This window comes from Camelus bactrianus, chromosome 32 (assembly GCF_048773025.1).
Source record: "Camelus bactrianus isolate YW-2024 breed Bactrian camel chromosome 32, ASM4877302v1, whole genome shotgun sequence".
Classification (NCBI taxonomy): Eukaryota; Metazoa; Chordata; class Mammalia; order Artiodactyla; family Camelidae; genus Camelus; species Camelus bactrianus.
Genome location: NC_133570.1, coordinates 1,564,194 through 1,583,777, shown reverse-complemented (window position 1 = coordinate 1,583,777; position 19,584 = coordinate 1,564,194). Strand labels below are relative to the sequence as shown.

At 48.9% G+C, this 19,584-nt stretch overlaps 1 protein-coding gene across 7 annotated transcripts in view; it reads right to left on the bottom strand.

The window, feature by feature from the left end:
* Window positions 1–19,584, bottom strand: part of RIMBP2 (RIMS binding protein 2) — a 230,315-nt gene that overhangs the window by 116,552 nt on the left and 94,179 nt on the right. Inside the window, exon 1 of one of the 7 annotated variants that reach the window (XM_074356574.1) lies at window positions 8,502–8,633. The exons of the other annotated variants lie outside the window; for them this stretch is intronic. The gene's annotated coding sequence lies outside the window, so the exon portion shown is untranslated. Of the gene's footprint in view, window positions 1–8,501; window positions 8,634–19,584 lie in introns of those variants that run through there. 7 annotated transcript variants of the gene reach the window in all.

Sequence of the window (19,584 nt, the reverse complement as noted above, 5' to 3'; positions counted from 1 at the left end):
ACTGTCCTTATTAAAGGGGGACTTTGGACCCAGACACGCACACGGGGAGAACGCTGGCGGAGACGGAGATGGAGGCAGAGGGCGGAGTGAAGCTCTCACAAGACAAGGGGCGCTGAGGGCGGCCAGCGGACCACCCACAGCAAGGAGAGGGTGGGCCAGAGTCTCCCCCCAGCCCTCAGCGGGAACCAAGCCGGCCAAGGCCCTGACCTTGGACGCTGGCCCCAGGACCGTGAGGGGAGGGACTTCTGCTGCTTGAGCCCCGCTGACAGCGTTCCACATCACAGCAGCCCTGGAAAACAAGGGCCCGGAGGCTCCTGTTTCCCTGGAGTCGGACATAGTTCACGTCCGAGGCCTCATCCAGGGGTTAGCTGAACATACTGAGGGAGATCAGGAACAGGCCAAAAGCAAAGCATGGAGTCAGCAGTTACTGGGGAACCTGACCCACAGGCACAAGGCGCCCCAGTCCTCGTCACCACTACCTTCGTCGCTGCAGGAGTTTTCACATCTCTGCTTCCTCCAAGCAGAGGCCCCCGGGCCGCCCCTTCCTGTGTCATCAGTTGTGGTTTTCCAGCCAACAAAACGCAGAAAACAGGTCTGTGCAATTCTCAGCTGACCATGAAACAGAAGTGGGTACTGGGTAGCCCTGCAGTACAGCTCAGATCTCGTTCTCCAGCTGAGAGACGAACGTTCCACCAAGTACAAAATAAAGTCCCAGAGAACAATGGCAGCAACACCAGGAAGGTTTCGAGCCTGTTTTAATTTTAAGCCGAAAACCTACCCACACAACCTCTCACTCTTAGGTCTGTTAAACAGACTTTAGAATACAATCTTCCCTTCTCCAGAGTTTGGAAGGTATTTTTAATTTATCTGAATTTGTCTTTTACTAATAACTTTCTGATTTTATAATAATGTATGCTCACTGCAGAAAATGTTTTAAATTACATGTAGAAAAGAACAGACTGAGAAAATTGGAACAAACTCCTCAAAAGTGGTGGCACATCTGACGTGTGAAATGAAGCACCGAAGACGACCCGTGTAGAGGACACACGTCCTCGGGTCGCAGACCTCGTTACATTTCACGCCTCCTCTTTCAGCCCGGTCTCTCCCTGATACTCAACAAATGAGACATCTGTGTCCAACCAAACACTGAATTTTATCAAATTACTTCAAAGCTACCCTCCCAGAAACACAGAGTGCTTTATCCACAAGGAACAATAATGCTACAAAATCTTTGAGAGAGTGGGGTGTGGTCTACAAGAAACAGAAAGCCAAGCTAAACCAGCTTATTAATCAAAAAGGAAGGCTGTGAGCTCACGTAACAGCGAGTCAGAGGTAGAGTAACCTTCAGGCCTCGCTTGATCTAGGGTCCCCCTCTGTGAGCACCTGCTTCTCCTTGCTCCCACGTGTCCAATCTGCCCTCAGGTGCGATCAAGATGGGTTCAGAGAGTCTAGTCATCTTAGTGTGTCCAAAGGAAGCAAGAAGACGGGTCCCTCTTGAAGCTCACTCAGGAGAAAAGAAAATCTGTTCTAGAAACCACCTGCCAGTCTCTCCTCACCTCTTACCAGCCACTGTTGTTTCACATGCCCTGTCCAGAACCAACCCCTCAGGGGCTCAGGGCTGCTCTGAGACCAGGGGAGCTGGACCCCGGCTACAGGGTGGGTCTGCTGACTCTGTGAGCCGCCTAGAGAAAGAGGTGGATGCCTTGAAAAAAAAAAAAAAAAAAAAAAAAAAAAAACTGGAGTTCTGTTTGGCAGGAATAAAGGGGGAAATGGATGTTAATAAGCGACCAGGTGTCCCCTCAATTCTGTAGGAGGTGTCTGGGTCTGACAGCTTGTCAGAATTCCACTGGGCACCTTCAAGAGGGAAGGGAATTTGAAAGGCAGAGGAAAATCACTGGGCCAGGAGGAACTCACTGTGCATTCAGTAAGATCTGAACAGAAACCTCCGGCAGCGCGACTTGCTGTGCCTGACGGCTGGCGGGGACAGCTCTGGACTCGGCTGATCTGGTCTTTCTTCCCAACCCAGCACTAAACTAGAGACTGTAAACCCCTTCACGCCGCACAAAAACTGTTACCTTGTATTCGGTTCTGAATCTAAGCAGGCTTTTCAAAAACCACTTAAAAGTCTTCAGTGCAGGTGACACCAAAGGACCCACCCAGGCGATTTTGTGTTTCTAGCACCCTTTTAACCAGGGTACGCTTTTCTTCCACAAAGACACGAATCGCCAGACACTTGAAACACTTTCCTCTGCCCCCGCTGAGCCTTTTCCTCAACAAGGTATCTGGGTGGCATCTCAGGCTGCAAGTCCAATAATTCGCCTGAACGTGAGGTACCTAAATTGGCTCACATGCAAAACAGAAGGAAAGATCAAATGCGTGTCTGAATGTCAACGGGGTTGAACTTCCAGATCAAAAGTTAATAGGAAAAGGTTTGGGATTCATCTCCAACTATTAATGAAGTCGTTCGAAGGGAGGCGCGTGCAACCACACAAGGAATAAAACATGAAAACGGAAACTGGTAACTGAGGCTAGGCTGCAACCTTTTGCGTTGAACGCTCTCATCCTTTGAAGGGCAAACAAGCACACCTCCCTGCAGCGAGGGCTTTATTTGAGAGCGATGACTTTTCCCATGACGCTACTTAAACCAGGTCAGCTGCTTCAAACCCATGGTTAAACCATCCCATATGCAAACTGACTAGTACCACCATCTCCCCCTTCACCAACACGGCAGCTAGGGCTCCTGTGAGACTGTAAGTCAGCTTACATCACAAAAGCCTGCAGTGGTTTTCCAGTTCAATTACATATAAAAAAGCCAAACTCCTACAAGGACTACAAGGCTCTGTACGATCTGGTTCTTCCGTCCTCATGCAGCTACGTCCCCCAACTTCCCTCCCTCCCCCAGACTTTGCTTCAGCCACACCTGCTGTTTCTAAGGCATGCCAGGCAGCCCCCGCCTCAGGGCCTTTGCACTAGCTGCCCTCCCTACCTCAGCCACTCTTCTCCCAGACATCTATTTGCTAACTTCTTTATCTTTCAAGTCTTTGTTCATATTTTATCTCTTTGCTGAGATTCCCATGCCACCTTTTTAAAAATCTCAAACTTCCTTCCAGCCACCTCCTCCCCATCTCATGTCCCCAGTGCCCTTAACACTGTATTTTTTTTTAATTGAAGGACAGTCAGTTTACAATGCTGTGTTAATTTGTTGTACAGTATAATGTTTCAGTCTTACATGTACATATATTCCTCTTCATATTCTTTTTCATTATAGGTTACTACAAGATATTGAATACAGTCCCCTGTGCTGTACAGTATAAACTTGCTGTTTATCCATTTTATATACAGTAGTTAGTAACTGCAAATCTCACACTCCCAATTGAGCCCTTTCCACCTTCTTTCCCGCCTGGTGACCATCAGTTTGTTTTGTGTGTCTGTGAGTTTGTCTCTGTTTTCTAAGTAAATTCAGTTGGCTTTTTTTTTTGAGTTCACATGTAAGTGATATCATATGATATTTTTCTCTCTCTTTCTGGGTTATTTCACTTAGAATGATGGTCTCTAGGTCCATCCATGTCGCTGCAAATGGCAGTACTTCATTCTTTTTTATGGCTGAGTAGTATTCCACTGTATAAATATACCACAACTTCCTTATCCAGTCATCTGTCGATGGACATTTAGGTTGTTTCCATGTTTTGGCTGTTGTAAATGGTGCTGCTATGAACATTGAGTCTATGTACCTTTTCAAATTAGAGCTTCCTCTGGATATGTGCCCAGGAGTGGGAGTGCTGGGTCATATGGTAAGTCTATTTTCAATTTTTTAAGGAATCTCCATACTGTTTTCCATAATGACTGCACCAAACTATATTCCCACCAACAGTGTAGGAGGGTCCCCTTTTCTCCACACTCTCTCCAGCATTTATCATTTGTCTTTAACACTTTATTTTTTCCAAAGCATTTCCCACTAAAGCCTGAAATATCTTTTACTTTTTTAAAACTTTTTTTTTAACTGAAGTTAGAGTCACATAAGAAAAATTTAACCATTTTAACATGAACAACTCAGTGACATTTTGTCCAATAAAGGGCTAACAGGCATATGAGAAGGGGAAAATCACGGTGAGACACCACCTTGCACCTGCTGAGCTGGCTATAATTAAAAAAAAAAAAAAAAGGAAAATTACAAGTGTTGACGAGGATGTGAGGAAAACGGACGCCTTGGACATTGCTGGCAGGCATGGGAAATGGTACAGCTGCTGTGTGGAAAGAGCCTAGAGATTCATAAGCACAGAATTATCATATGACCCAGCAATTCCGCTTGCTTTCTTTCTAATTATGTGTGATTATTTTGGTCCATCCCCAGTAGAATGTGAGGGAGGCACCTTGCTCTGTCTTGTTTCCCACCGGATCCCCGCACCTACACAGCAGTGCCTGGAACCGACTCGGGGCTCAATAAATAGTTCTAAAGTAAACAGATAAACACGTAGATGATCCGCCAGTCTCGTCCCGGGAGAGCAGCAGGCCGCCCGCGACTCCCCTGACTGGAGGAGCTCCTTTAACCTAGCATTTCTGCTCACGTCCTAGCTATGAAGCACACCCACTGCCTCCTCTCTCTGAACTTTCTGGCTCCGAAACATGCACGGGGCCCTAGTCTGTAGATCTCTTTGTTTACTGGGGCCACACTTGTTCACACAGCAAAACAAAAGCCCATGCAAGAATTACAGTGAGTGAAATAAACATCAACCAGGTGTTCCCAGGCTGCAGCCATGCGACACTCCAACTCTGCTGGAAAAGTGGGGAGGAGGAACCCGTCTGCCACCATATTCAGTTACCTTTCAAATGGTACTGTTCACTCTCGTAAGGAGGGATGAACGCCTGAAAACCCACACTGGAGACAACGCACTTTCTGTCCAGCCGTCTTGTCAGGTACCAGCTCTTATTAACAACCACACAATGGAGTCTGTCAATCAGTAAAGAGCTAAATCTGTGAAATGCCTACACCTACGGCCACACCTGCAATTGGGGTCGCTGGGGTGGGGTTACACGTATAGGGCAGAAGAGGACGGAAAACACTTTCAGGGCACAGAGAGTTGGAGGAGTGTTCAAAGAGACTAAAAGAAATGAGGACGGCTGGCATAGAGCTGCGACCACAGACACAGAAGACAGTCGTACAGTTTCCAAAGGGAAAGGGGAACAGATAAACCAGGAGTCTGGGAGTCACAGATCCACACTACTGTATATAAAATAAATAAGTAGCAAGGACCTTAATGTAGAGCACAGCCACTACGGTCAATAGCATGTCATGGCCTATGATGGAAAAGAAGCTTGAAAGGAATATACATGTACGTATGTATGTATACCTAAATCACTTTGCTGTACGCCTGAAACCGACACAACACTGTAAGTCAATAGTATTTCAATTAAAAATTTTTGAACAAAGAGCTGTGACCAGATTTCACTTGCTCGTGTAAACAGTGGTTCGCTTTGGGAAACTCCAACACACAAAATACAGTCTGGGAGAACGAAACTTTCTTGTAACGAAGGGATGTTTAGAAATATCTCATCTGTTGAAAGGGCTGTGACAAGAATGCACGCACACAATCATGCCCTTTAGGCTCATAAGGAACAGCAGTGATATAAGGGCAGAAACGTGTGTAAACCCATTTCTAGGCCTCCAGGTTTCAGACGTGGGGTCTGCACACAACTGTGTGATCATAAGGCAGGGACAACTGTCCTGCAACAAATCTGCCACTACTAATAAAGTGTGTGGACATTTATTAATTTGCTCCTTTTCTTATAAATCAGAGTCTATAACATCACCATACGATGATCGCCAGCCACATGCACTCCGATGCCCCCCGTGAAGGGAGGATGCTGTCTCGCACTCAACCCACCATCTCACTCCGACTCTGCCAGGGGGGCGCTGGGGAGACAGGATGGAGCAGTGAGGCAGGAGCATCCCTAAGGTTTCGGGTCACTGCTGTCCCTGCCCCGGTACTTAAGTGGAAAGGGGCACATCACTCCAGGAGCAACAGTGGTGCCTCTCTGGACTCCTCCCATCGTGACGCCTCTCAGGGACCAGCAGCAGCCAGCCAGGCAGCCCCCTCAGGCCCTGGGTCCCGGCCGCCATGTCGTGAGTCTTCACGACCCAGCCTTAGGGTGTCAGCCACTCCACATCCCCCTGTCTGCCTCTGCAGTCCCCCTACGCCTGACTGCCGGTCTGGGTATGCACGTGTGTGTGTACGAACTCCTCTCTGTTGAAACAACACGTGTGGTCTCCATCTCCTGACCTAGCGATACACACCTTGTCTTTCAAAAAAGCCTCAGTCCCTCTTACCTGTGCCTCAGAGTCGTCTTGTCAGAATCATCTGCCGTACGCCAAGGAAGGAAACTAAGAACTGATGTCACAGAACCTTCGTCAAAGGCCACGTTTCCACCCAAAGATCTCCCAGTGATTTGAAATCTGACATCAGGATCTCTCTCCCCAGCACATTAGTCAAACAACAGGAACAGCCTTGGAAGCTGGAAGGTAAATTTACTGAAAGAATTGGGGGGGGGGTGTTCACTCAAAGCAAAGTTCAACAGCCAACCTTGCAAGAGGGGAAGCCCACGGTATCTCAGGGGACCCAGTAACAGAAGTTTGAGAACCTTCTCCCAAGAGGGCCTCTGTTCACGTGCTTCAGTAACCCAAACACGTTCCACTCTAAACAGCCAATTTCCAGAAGCCTGAAGCTGATGGTCAGACTTGAACCTGTGGTATCTGTATCAGATCCACCCCAGCAAGTGGACGGGTTTCATGGTACCACACCAACCCTGGGGCCAGTCCCCAAGCACGGGATCGGTTGTGAGCCAGACCCTTTGCCCTCTGATCCTGATTTCTCACTCCAGGTGAAGACGACAGGCTGCTCTGCTGGGAAACTCAAAGCAACAGAGAGCGGGCTCCCAAGACTCCCATCACAATCAGGGCGCCTGTCGCACTAACAGACTCTCCTGCAAACTAGATACGCATGTTTCCTCCCAGGCGTGTTAGGCTAAATGCTTTGCTTTGAAACATCTGTTGAAACCCTTCCAGTTCCCCAACCTCATCATCACATTTCTCATGTAAGGATTCGATAGGAACGATTTTGCAAGCTCTTCCTTCCAGCCAAATCCTCTTACGTAGGCAGCGTCACCTGAATGCCAAGAAGGCATTTGCAGAGGTATAAAATGATTTTTCTGGGCAGTAGGGTGTTATCCAATGAGGAAAAACACAAAATCCTAGAGTCAATTTCTGAAATGCCACATACTCTCCTTACACAGCCAGCCCAACATCCGAACCATGCATTAATCATGGGAACATCTGTTGCCTGTCTACTTCCTTTGAAACCCCTACCTAGCAGCTTGGGCAGGTGTTCCTGGATGTTTTATAACTGTCTCAGTTTCATGTTTAAAATCTCACTCACATCAGATGAAATGAAGATGCACTGAGCACCTATGAGGTGGTCAGTACTCTGCTGGCCAAGGACACGCCAACCTGCCAGACACCAGCCACAGCCTCACCTGGGTCTTCCCACGTACCTAGTGAGGCAAAATGACCTTGATCGTTACCTAAAGGGCAGGCACTGAACACCTGAAGAGACCATTGAACGAGCCTTTGGGAGAAGAGTAACCTCCATTAGCTTAGAGAGAAAGCATCTCCCCGGCCACCTAACAGAACTCCGGTGCTCCCCCACCTTAGTCTTCGTGCTGCCACAAACGCTCACTGCATCCCACGGACCCTCTTGCACGAGCCAAGGCTAAGCCCCAGCACCTGCAGCAGGTGGTCCTCACACAGACAGAAACCCAGTCTATGGAAATTGCATGACCAGGCTGATTCTTGGTGTTCGAACGGCATTCACTGAAGGGATTCCCGTAAACAATGAATGTGCTGAAAACCAACTTTGCTGCACACAAGTTCATTTTACACACAACTTTCCAGGAAAAGAGCAGCACCGAAGTGACATATCTCAGTCATTTTAAAACTCAGGTGCTCAGGAAGAGGATGCTCGGGTTTGCAGAACAGAAAGACTCACCCTCTCCCTCCCCCTCTACGTGACTCCTTAAAACCAGGTGCTGGAAACCTCTTATTGGAACAAACACTGGAAAGGAGGAAAATGTTGCTATGTCAGCACCTGCAGAAGTAGGGTATCAATTAAGAGACGATCTCACGTGAGCATTAAGCGGTGGGGCACTGGGGTCCAAGAGAGGCTAGCACTGGAGTTGCAGCCCCCACAGAAGGCCAGAGTCTAGCCTGCCACGGCCCGACGTCTCCCTCTCCTAGTTCCCACCACACAGAGCTGCAAGAACTCAACAGGACGCCTCTGGCCCCATTTGAGCACTCAACACACTTGCATCATGATGATGACTACTAGGGAAACCAGCATAAGTCCCACGAGAAAAGTAACAGCAGCAGCTGAATGGGTGTAATCATGGTTAGCAGCAGCCAGGGCTTTTTTAAAGTAGACAGGAGAAGCGATCATTAATTTTGCAGATACCTATTGCTGGGCGTGGCTGTAGGTGCTGGCAACACAGAAACGGGGCAAACCAGGCAGAGGGCTGCCCTCGTGGAACGCAGAGCTGAATATGCAGCAAACTGAGAGAAAAACGCCATCTGAAGTAGAAACGGGCCACAGTCACCTTCCACGTGCCAGGTAGGTGGCCGGAGAGGCTTTGTCTGTCCACCTGGAAACAATCAGAAGTGAGGCACAAGTGGGGAGGGGAAGGGTGTGAAAGCAAATGGTGAGAAGCCCAAAACTCCGCTGCAGAGACGTCCCGCTCACTCCTGAGCCTGGGAACTGTCCACAGCAGCTGCAGCCACGCACGGACTGGACACCCGCCTTCCGCACTGGTGGCCATCACCCACAGCCAAGCAGGTCCCGTAAAGGAATCCAGGGCTCCCAACACTGAGCATGTCAGAGCATGAACGAGACAGATGCCAATACTTAAGACACCAGCAAAGCAAAACTGCCAGTGCTGTATGGTGACAGCTTTGTCAGGGGTAAAAAAAAAAAAAAAATATATATATATATATATATATATATATACACATACACACACACATATGCATATGAATATGTACACATGCATGCATATGAGCGTATATGCATGCATATATATGTATATACATGTATACGAATGTGTGTGTGCATATATGCATGCATATGAATGTGTGTACATGCATATGAATATACTGCACATGTATGAATGTATGTGCGTGTATGAGCATTACATATGCATGTATGTGAATGGTATGCATCTATACAAATATGCATGCATGTACATAAATATGTACATATGCAGGCATATATGTGTGTGAATATGTCTAGGTGCATTATGCACATACACATACGTATATGCATGTGAATATACGTATGTATGTGAACATACATGCATCTATATGAATATGCATGTGTGTACAAGAACATGTATATAGGCATGTACATGAATATATATATGAAAAAGACTCATAGAACATAAATAGAACATAAAGGAGATGAGAAAGCAAAATCAACTGCTCAATTATTGATTTGGGGTCGGATCAGAGGCAAGTATTTTCTTTTATTTAAAAGTGTTCTTTTTTTTGGTACAACAGTTTTAAAGACAAATAATTGTGTGTGTGTGTGTGTGTGTGTGTGTGTGTTTACTGAAGATCCAGGTGAGCTAATAAACTGAGCCATAGAAATTAATGATTCTCACGCTCTAAGTCTAATCAGACATCAGCAATGGGTCTTGAAATAACTTCACCCTCTGCGCCTTTGCTCTTCTCTTTGCAATCTGGAGACCTGGCTCCAGAGCAGGGCGGGGAGGAGGCAGGACTGGGTGTGTTTGCTGGTCCCTGGTGATGGGCACGGGGACACAGAGGAGCAGTGCGGGTGGTGCAAGAGAAACAGGAAGCGAGAGGGACGCAGCCCGCAACGCAGCTCAACTTGAGACATGGGTAATTCTGAAACCGCTCTGGGGCTGCTGCCGGACCAGAGCCAACTGTTTGGTGCAGAAATCCCCCTTCTTCTCAAGCCGCCCCCACGTACGCCTCTCTCTCAGCTCTCTTTCCAGCCTCTGCCCACGTCTCTGCAGGCACGGGATGGAATTCAGAAGTAAAGGAGACAAAGGCTTACCATTTCTGAAGGGAATGAAAATGGCAAGCGGAGATCTAAGCAGCCAGGTCTGCTGTCTCCTTGTGAGTTTCCGTTTAAATGGATTATCACCGGGCTAAGGTGAGGTTCCTGTAGTAAGGTCAAGCTTCATTTTTCTCCCTTCAAAAGGATTTCTGGTTAAATATAACTAACAAACAAGGAAATCACCAAAATGAGGGAAAAAATCCATCAAAGGGATTAAACTAAAATCCCGCCATACACACCACATTGTTTCAGGTTGGAGATAAATAGGTTCAAGACGCAGCATTCGGAAAAAACAAGAGCGAGCCTCCCTGCAGGCGGAAACACTCCAAGCAGGTGAGCCGCCAACTCCCCAGAAACAGGGCGGGGTGGGAAGAACACTCCTCCCCACCAACTAGAGAAAACCCTCACACTGTGGAGCCTAATTCCCATCCTGCTCTGTCCCCATCCTGTGTGAGAGATGCGGGAGTCCTGGGGCAAACGCCTTCCTCTAAAGAGCTCGTCACGGCTGCCATTTCACTTGTTACACAAGCAGAATTCCCAGCACGTGTGCGACACAGGGGAACACGCTGCTCCACACGCGACGTGCCATCACAGGTGCATCCCCCTGAGTTCAGACTGAGGGTCTCTAAGCCCCTGCCCCAAAGGCTGGTTTGCACTTCTCGAGTTCAGGGGAAAAAGAGGTTTCATAAGCCACAACAGCAGCAACACATGGGGATTCAAACTGCTGGGGACAAACGGAAGATGTGACAGGTGGCCTGCGACTTTCCTCCTGGACACTAGAGGGGTACCTGGAAGCCACGGGCAGCCGCACCCTACACCCTGGCCTCCCACACTGTTCTGATGCCCCCGCCACCCCAGAGGTGAGCACACTTTCCTCCCGAGGGCTGTGGCCACTGTCCGCGCTGCTCACGGAGGCTGGCCCTCCTCTCCTTCTGCTCACTGAACTCCCTGGACCCCTGCACTGGGTGGGATCACATGACCAGTTCCACTCAATGAGTCGTGAGCAGAAGAGCTGGGTGCCACTTCCAGGACTGGAGGACTTAGTGGCTGAGGCCAGGTGCTCCAAGCTCCTATGCCTCTGTAGGGCAGCCAGCAACATTCCAGGTGGCAGCTGCCAGACCAGCCTGGGTCCCTGAAGGACCGCAGCGAGCAGAGTCCTGCCAACCCAGGGTGGCCATGCAGCTCGACTAAGAAATGAGCATCCAAGTTTGGGGAATGTTTGTTACTGCAGCATGATCGAAACTTCCCAGACTGATACAGGAATATAATTTCTACTATGCAAATTCCAAGCAACACACATGTGAAATTTCAATTAAGGTAAAGCCAAGTCCTCTATCAATCAAAATACAAGATGTTTCCAGGGTTGCTTTTAACTGTTACAAACAATGCTACATCGTATGTGTTTATGGTTAATAGTTCTTTACCATTCCCCAAATGCCGGCAATAGTCAGGCACTGTTCTAGTCATTGAGGGTCCAGCAACGAACAAAACATACAAAGCTCCTTTCCTCACGGTGGCAAGAAACAGACAGCAAACCGATGTAACAGGCCAGGTAGTGTTAAGCACTATAAAAATCAAGCAGTATAAAGAAGACGGAGAATTAATTAGAAAAAGAGGAGCGACATGGTGGAGCTAGCTCACCCGGGCTGGGCGCCTCTCCCCAGCTCTGTGTTCAGCGAAGTCACTGGTGCCTTAAAAACAACCCCAGTGTAAGTATTTGCACCATGGAAATGGGCAAACTCTACAAACCAGAGGTGGTTTTTTGTTTGTTTGTTTTTTTTGGTAGGGGGGAGGTTCTTCCCCAAGGAGTTGGTTTACCAGAATGTCCCTGGATGTCTGAATGGAGACAGAATGGGAATGAGGGAGGGAGGGAGGGAAATGACCAGGAGGGCGTTTCAGGTAGAAGAAACTGCACTGGAAGGACACTGATGTGGAGACATGCTTGAGCGGCTGGGGGCGGAGTAGGGTGGGTAGGAGGTGGGGTCTAGGAGTAAGGGCTGCAGGTCACACGGGGCCTTGGAGACAATGGGAGAACTTTGAATTTTATCATGAGACCGAGGAGACATCTCTTTGACAGTCCTTTGTCTTTAAATGTACAGTTTAAAGCCACAGGACCAAAGCACAGACAAAAAAAAAAAAGAAAGAAAGAAAAGGAAGGGAGGAAGGGAGGATAGGGGAGGAGGAAACGCAGTTTCCTCCAGAGTCACGGGCGTTTCACCCAGGAAAGAAGCCTCTCACTACTGTGTGTGTGTGAAAGGTGCTCTGGGCCCAGCTCCATGTCCCGTGTCTGAGGTCCCCGCAGCCTGGCCATGACCCTCAGGGCCTTAAGCACCCCGCCCACAGGGACGGCTCAGCGGGCAGCGACCCAGCCCTGGCAGCCCTGCGGAGGCACGTTCTCCAGTGGGAAGCAGATGGGTATACCCAGGGCCAAAGCAAGCTCCCAAAAAAGAGAATCAAACCAAACTGTTCTCGGCTCCCTGGCCAAGAGCTGGAGAAACCTGCCTCTCTCTGGGTCTGGAAACGGGAGGGAGGCGGGGAGGAAAAGGGAGCTGGCAGGGCAGGATGACGGTCGGAGCTCTTTAGCACAAGCTGCTGCAAGCAGCGCGTGGGAGCCCTGCCGCGGAGCCAAGAGGCATATGCACGCTCCACATGCCATCAATTGAGGCCCCGAGTCCTAAGTGAATCACACCGGGAGAGCGATTGCAAAACGGTGTGTTTCCACTGCAATCCGGCAGGTCTGTGCCTGGAAGCAAAGATCTTCATGTCAAAAAAAAAGCCTGAAAGTGTGGCTGGGCGGGTGGTGGGCAGAACGGGAGCTTTTGGAGAGAGATGAGCACACAAAGAAGTGAAGGACAACCCAGACCCTCCTGCACGATCTCAGGAAAAGCTGAAGCAGACGATGTGGGATGCGGCCCCATGTTGGCCTCTGTGTCTATCTGGTCAGGCTGGGCTGGGCTGTACTTTTCTCTCCTGACCTGGGAGAACCACCCATCCTGTCTTCCACTGTCACTGCTGCTTTGAGCCTGGGCCACGGTCTTGGGTTCAAAAAGATGTAGCCACACACGGCCCACAGCACTGCAGGGAAGGCAGGCTGTGGCGGCTGCGTCCCCGATTTGTGCCAGGTCTCTCGCGTCTGGCCTGACTCACTCACTTCACCTGACTTGACTGCCCAGGCTCTAAGTTTGCAACCGGGAGACAATAAAAATTGTCAATAAGAAAAGGCCCAGAAGAGGAGAGGGTAGAGCTCAGTGGGAGAGAGCGTGCTTAGCAAGCACAAAGTCCGGGGTTCAATCCGCAGTACTTCCACTAAGAAAATTTAAAAGAAAGAAAGAAAGAAAAAAATTGAATTAAGAAAAAAAAAAAAAGACCAAGAAAAAAATGGACCAAAGTAGAGCGTGTAAGACAGGCTAAGTGTTTCTCTTTTATTGATTTCCTCAATCTTTCTGAAATGTGTTTTAGCAGCTGAAAAGCGTTTTGAGAGTTGTTATTAAAATGACCACAAGCACTTTCAGTGATGAACCAGGGGATGTGCAACGCTGTCTCTTATGACCCGAAAGGAATTTGTAATAAATTAAGATGGAGACACGTCAGGGGCATGATGTCCTGCACTTTCTGTCTCACACGCAGATGGGTGGCAGCTGCCCACCACTCACTCCTCAGCATTCGGAGGCACGAATAATCTCTCCTCTCCTTCCCTCCCACACACACCTGCTGGTGCCTCCCATCCAGCCGCTTGGCCCTCAGAACATTCCAGCATCCTTCCTATTGGCAACCTGCTGTTCCCTCATCCCCTGTCTGAAGTGTCTCTCGTCCTCTCTACCCTGCCATTCCAACTCCTCTCCGATCTTCACAGCCCTACTCAAGTCCCACCTCCTCTAGGAAGCCTTCCTACCCCTGCTCCAGCCTCTAGCCCCTTCCCGTGCTCTGAGCACCACATCAGTGTTTCCCGCCCTGCAGGCAGGCAACTCCTCCTTCACTCTGCACCAGAGCCGCATACCGACTGTTCCATCCATTTGGAAATATTTTGCATTAAAGTCAATTCAGTTTCTGTTAATGCTTCCTCAAATCAACTCACTTTCCAGGAGACGTGATTTCATGATACTGACATGGAGAAGTACTGTCATTTACTCTAAAATTGTAACCATAAAAATAAACGCAAGCAAAACCAAACATTATTAGGTCTCAGCCAAACCCATCGTCCGCCCGGTTACAGATCACAACTCCTGCCCTTTGCCCGAGAGCTGCAAGAAGACCGGCTCTTCTCTTGGAGAGGTGGTAAAGATGCCTTACGCCAACCTGGGATGTTCCCCTTTAGAAGACTGGAAGAGAAACATTCAAATGCATGTAACCCAACAGTACCCCAAAAACCTGGGGACCCATCATTCCATGGCGTGTACATTCTGTCACCTGATACGCAGCACACTGTCCTGTCCCCCGTTTAATGTGTGAGTTTCTTGTTTTATTCCCAAATGGAACAGGAAGCTCTGTGCAGAACAGTTTCTCCAGACTCACAGACACAGAAGACAAACTTATGGTTACCAAAGGGGAGAGGTAGGGATGAATTAGTTTGGGTTAGCAAATACACATTACTATACTGCTATGCATAAACATATAAAATACAGATTTATAAAATATAAAACTATACTATTACAGACAAACAAGGTCCTAAAGAATAGCATATTCAACAATTTGTGCTAACCTGTAATGGAAAAGAATAGGAAAAGGAATGTATGTACAACCGAATCACCATGCTGTATATCAGAAACTAACACAACCCTGTAAGTCCACCACACTTCAATTAAAAAGGGAAAAAAAGAACAGCTTCTCCCAGGCATCTACCAAGACGACTACACAGTTGAGCTCACAGAATATATCTGATGTATGCTTTGATTAAACTGGCGTCCCAAACACGATTACATCTCTTCTTTGGTATCTGCAAGTCCCAGGGGTGGGGGAGAGCGAGGGACTCTGCAATGACAGCATCAGGGATTCCTTCTGAAGTTAACCTCCTCCAAACTTCCGTGCAGAGCATCCTGGGCTAAATGGTCGGGAGCTTGGGCTTGTATCCTAAGCCCTCTCTGAGGAAGCTGGTGACTGGATGCAGAGCAGACTTGCTAACCAGTAACTGAAGAACCAACATTCTCTCTCATCTCTAGGACTGCATGAACAAACCTCATCAAGCCCCCAGGCATCCTTAAAACCTCAGCGCACGAGCTCCTCTCCCGCTGAACTCCTCCACCCTCGGTGGGCACGCCAGACACCGCCTTGGGCTGCAGCCTGCTCATTCATGACCCTGCAGTTCATCTCTCTGGGAGCTTCTGCAAGGCAGGTCCTGCGGCCTCCCCAGCTTTCCCTGCAGGTGGCAGGGGGTCAGTGGCACGGAGCCCACCCGACTCTTCCCTTCTGTTATAAAACACTCCAGGACTCACTGTCCTGGCTGGGGGAAAATAAAAGTCCCTATCAGTTCTGTCAGCATTTTTATAGGTTTAGGGTTTTATTTCATGCCATCCATCAGATCCTCAGTCCATCTGGAACTGATTTTGGTGTGAGGTCTGGAGAAGGAATCTAACGGCATATGCTATTCAGTTCAGTTAGACAGGTTCTGAAGCCCAAGTCCATTTACGGAATGGTCTTCTCACTGCTGATGTGAAATGAAAACAATTTCCAATATCAAATTCTTTGGGTTTTTTGTTTTTTTACCATTTTTTATTGAGGTATAGTTGATTTACGATGTTTATTAGCTTCCAGTGTAAGGTGATTCAATTATACACATACATACACACTCTTTTCCAGATTCCTTTCCATTATAAGTTATTACTAAATACTGAATATAGTTCCCTGGGCTACATATATATAGTAAGTCCCTGTGGTTAATTTTATATATAGGAGTGTGCATATGCTAATCGCAAACTCCCAATTTATCCCTCCCCCCTCTTCCCTTTGGTAACCATGTTTGTTTTCTATGTCTATGAGTCTGTTTCTGTTTTGTAAATATGTTCATTTGTGTCATTTTTTTTAGATTCCACATACAAGTGATATCATGAGATTTCTTTCTCTGACTCACTTCACTTAGTATGAGCATCTCTAGGAGCTGCAAATGGCATTATTCCATTCTTTTTATGGCTGAGTAGTATTCCATTCCATATTTATCCAGTCATCTGTTCATGGCATCAAATACCAAATTCTTACTGCAATCATAATGAACAACATTTCCTAAACACGCACAATATGCCAGGCACAGTGGGAAGCACTTAGCACAAGGTCGATACCACTGTTGTTAACCGCACTTTACGGACAGGGATGCTAAAGTGTATGTCGACAGGTTAAAGCAGCAGTTTTCAAAGTGGGGTTCCCCAGTCACCACAGCAGGAGCAACACCTGGAACTTGTTCAAAACGCAGCTTCAGTGCCTCCCAGACCAGCGCAGTCAGAGCCTGAGGGTGGGGCCGGCCCCCCGTGGTTTAACCAGCCCCCAAGTCACTCTGTGCACCCTCTATTTTGAAAACCACTGGTTGAAGGAAGCTGCCAGGTGCCACAGAGCAGGTAGGCTAAAAGCAGAACGGGACCCAAGCAGCTGTACTCCAGAACCCCTGGGTACCACCTCTCAGAAAGGCATGACGGTTCCAGGTCTTCTGAGCGGGATGAACGAGTGCCATGATTTCCCGGACAAGACTGCCTCCCCTCTGTTGGATGCTAAAATCTCTAAAAACCAGTAGCGCAACCCTCCTTCCCACGACAGACATTTCTGAATGTCATCACCCCTCTACCTAGCTCTAAACAGCGCTGAGGAGCTAATCACAGCAGCAGTAGTAACAATAATACGAAATAACAATGATACAGGAATGGCAGTAACAATAGCTAGCTCCAGCTGACGGCGGACCACGTGCGCAGGGAGCCTCCACGCATTACCGCGCTCACCACTCCTAACAGCTCTACCAGGTAAGTCCAATTCCTGTTCCTTTTTCAGACGAGAAAAGGGTTCAGACAACCAGCCCAGATCGCACAGCTAGCAAGGGACAGAGCCAGGACAGCAATCCAGCTGGCCAGCACACTCCTGTCACCGGGGCTCCAGGGGCCTCAGGAATACACAAATAGTCCTGCTCCCTGACCCCACGGGGAGCTCTGGGCGAGAGCAGTCTGCAGGGCGAGGCTGGTCTGAGCGACCCAGGTCCCTCCATTCAACCCCAGGGAGAAATTTACTCCCTGAAACAATTCCAGGCTGCCCTCAAGCCACAGTTCCCAGACTCATCAACACACTGGCATCACCGGAGGATGTTTTAAAACATCCAGAGCCAACGCCACACCCCGATCAAGTAAATCACCATCTCCCTCCGGTGCCCACCGGGTGTGGTCACGTCAGGGATAGTTGTTCTCAAGCCAGTTTCTGGGAAGGCTCAGAGTTCTGACACAGCACTACCGGCAACTAAGCATACAAGGATTTAAATCCTCACAGGAAATGCATGAGAAGCAGCTTCTACAGCAGGAAGGAAAGCCCCACACCAAGGACAAAGGGAAACCCGCGCTGCGTAACCCAGTGAAAACTGTCTCTGCAATCAGAGTTCTCAGCACACCACCGAACACCCAGGAGACAGAAACCCACCTTGAAGAACAGGACCCCTACCACTGGGGCTGAAGCTCAAGTTCACCCACAGCTGACAACATGCTTAATTGCTCCTAATCAGCCACTGTCTTCCCGGGAGACCAGAGGGCAGACTCCCCGAGGAGAAAGCAGGGAGGCCCCATGGCCCCAGGCAGCAAGCAGCCTTGGGTCCTCACTCTCTCTGCATAACCACCAGGCCCCCGTAGGAAAAATAATTCTAGCAAAGCGCCACTAAGGCTTCCAGTCTTCTCCAGAACCTTCCACCGCCTCGCTCATCAGGAGAAAGCACGCCTCTCTTGGCCAGACACAAAGTTGAACACCTTACAGCTAAAGAAGGACTGCAGGTGAAGTGAGAACAATAAAACGTTCCCATTTGCGCCTTGCCATTTGTCCTGAACACAAAGCTGGCCTGTGTCCATGTGGAGACCGCTCTCCAGGAACAGCCGGAGGAGTTCACCTTCTGGTTTGTCTCTGATACTTTTTAAGCAATGCAATTGTTTAAAAAACATCCAGAAAAGGCTAGAATTGCAAAGACTCCACCTTCTGTCTTACAAGCAAAACAATCGTCCCATCTCAAGTAAGCGGAGGGTTCTTGTCCCTCAGGGGACATATGCCTTCAGGTTCTTCATTGGGTCAGCTTGCTCCCGCTCCCAAAGTAACCGATTAAGCCTAATTTTCCTGGGCCCTGAGTACAGAACCAGAAACTCACTTTAAAAATCAGGAGGCGACTAGAAACACCACAGCCATGCATAGACCAACTCCCACAAGGCTCTCTCTTGGGCAGAGCACGTGTGAGCTGGAGTCAGAGAAAGACCTCTCGGCAAACAGAGCAACGTCAGCACATGTTTCCTGTAAAAGGCCAGATAATGCATACAACTGTTGCAAGAACTCAGCACCGCCCCCCATGGGAGAGCAACCGCAGCTCTAGGTGACAGCAGTGAGTGGGCGTGGCTGCACTGCAGTAAACCTTCATTTACAAGAACAGGTGGCAGGCTGGATTGGGTGCGCTGTCTGCCAACTCTTCCGGTGTGTTGAAAAGGGGAGGAGAGATCACCAGAGGTCCCACAACCAAAGTATGTGCATGTGCACGTGTGTCTGTGTTAAAATCAACCACACAATCTTAGGTTGAAACTTCAGATCTACCCTCCCAAGGCGGTTAGAGAGGGCTCGCTTCTCTTACTAGCGCTCGGGGGGGTGGGGGGGGGACCTGTCCTCATTCATCTAGCACCTCCCCATTTACACAACAGCGCCGCACCCACGGCTCTGCCACCACTAAGTGGGGACATGCAAATAAGACGGGGAGGTGGGGGGGGCACAGCCCTCCAAGGAATGACACAGCAATTAGCACCAAGATGGCAGAAGACCCAGTGGACCTTGAGGCCCAAGACGGCGGAGGATTTGACCCCCAGGAGGCCCCGAGCTTCATTATACGCTCACTGTAACGTATCAGCATGGGAGATGGCTCTCTCACAGGCGCCATGACAGTTCCAAGGCAGACCAGAAAATGTCAAAAAGTGGGCGGTGGCCCAGTTCCTGGGAACCCCAGCCTGTGCCCCAAAGTGGTTGGAATAACCCTCCCACTTGTTAGCACATGAAGCTACCACGCCCATAAGAACTAGCAACCCTGCCTCGCTGCCTCTCTTGCTCCCTCACCTTTTGAGACAGTCCACGCTGTCTGCAGAGTGAGTATCTGCTTTTATTTTAAACTGAGCACCCAATCCCGTGCCTCATGGCCTCTCTGGCCTTTTGTCTCTGACTAAATCTACCTTCACTCAGCGGTGGCTCGCTGCTGAATTCCTTCCTGCGTGAAGCCAAGGACCCTCACTTGGTGGGGCATGTCCCAGGGACTCAACCGAGACTT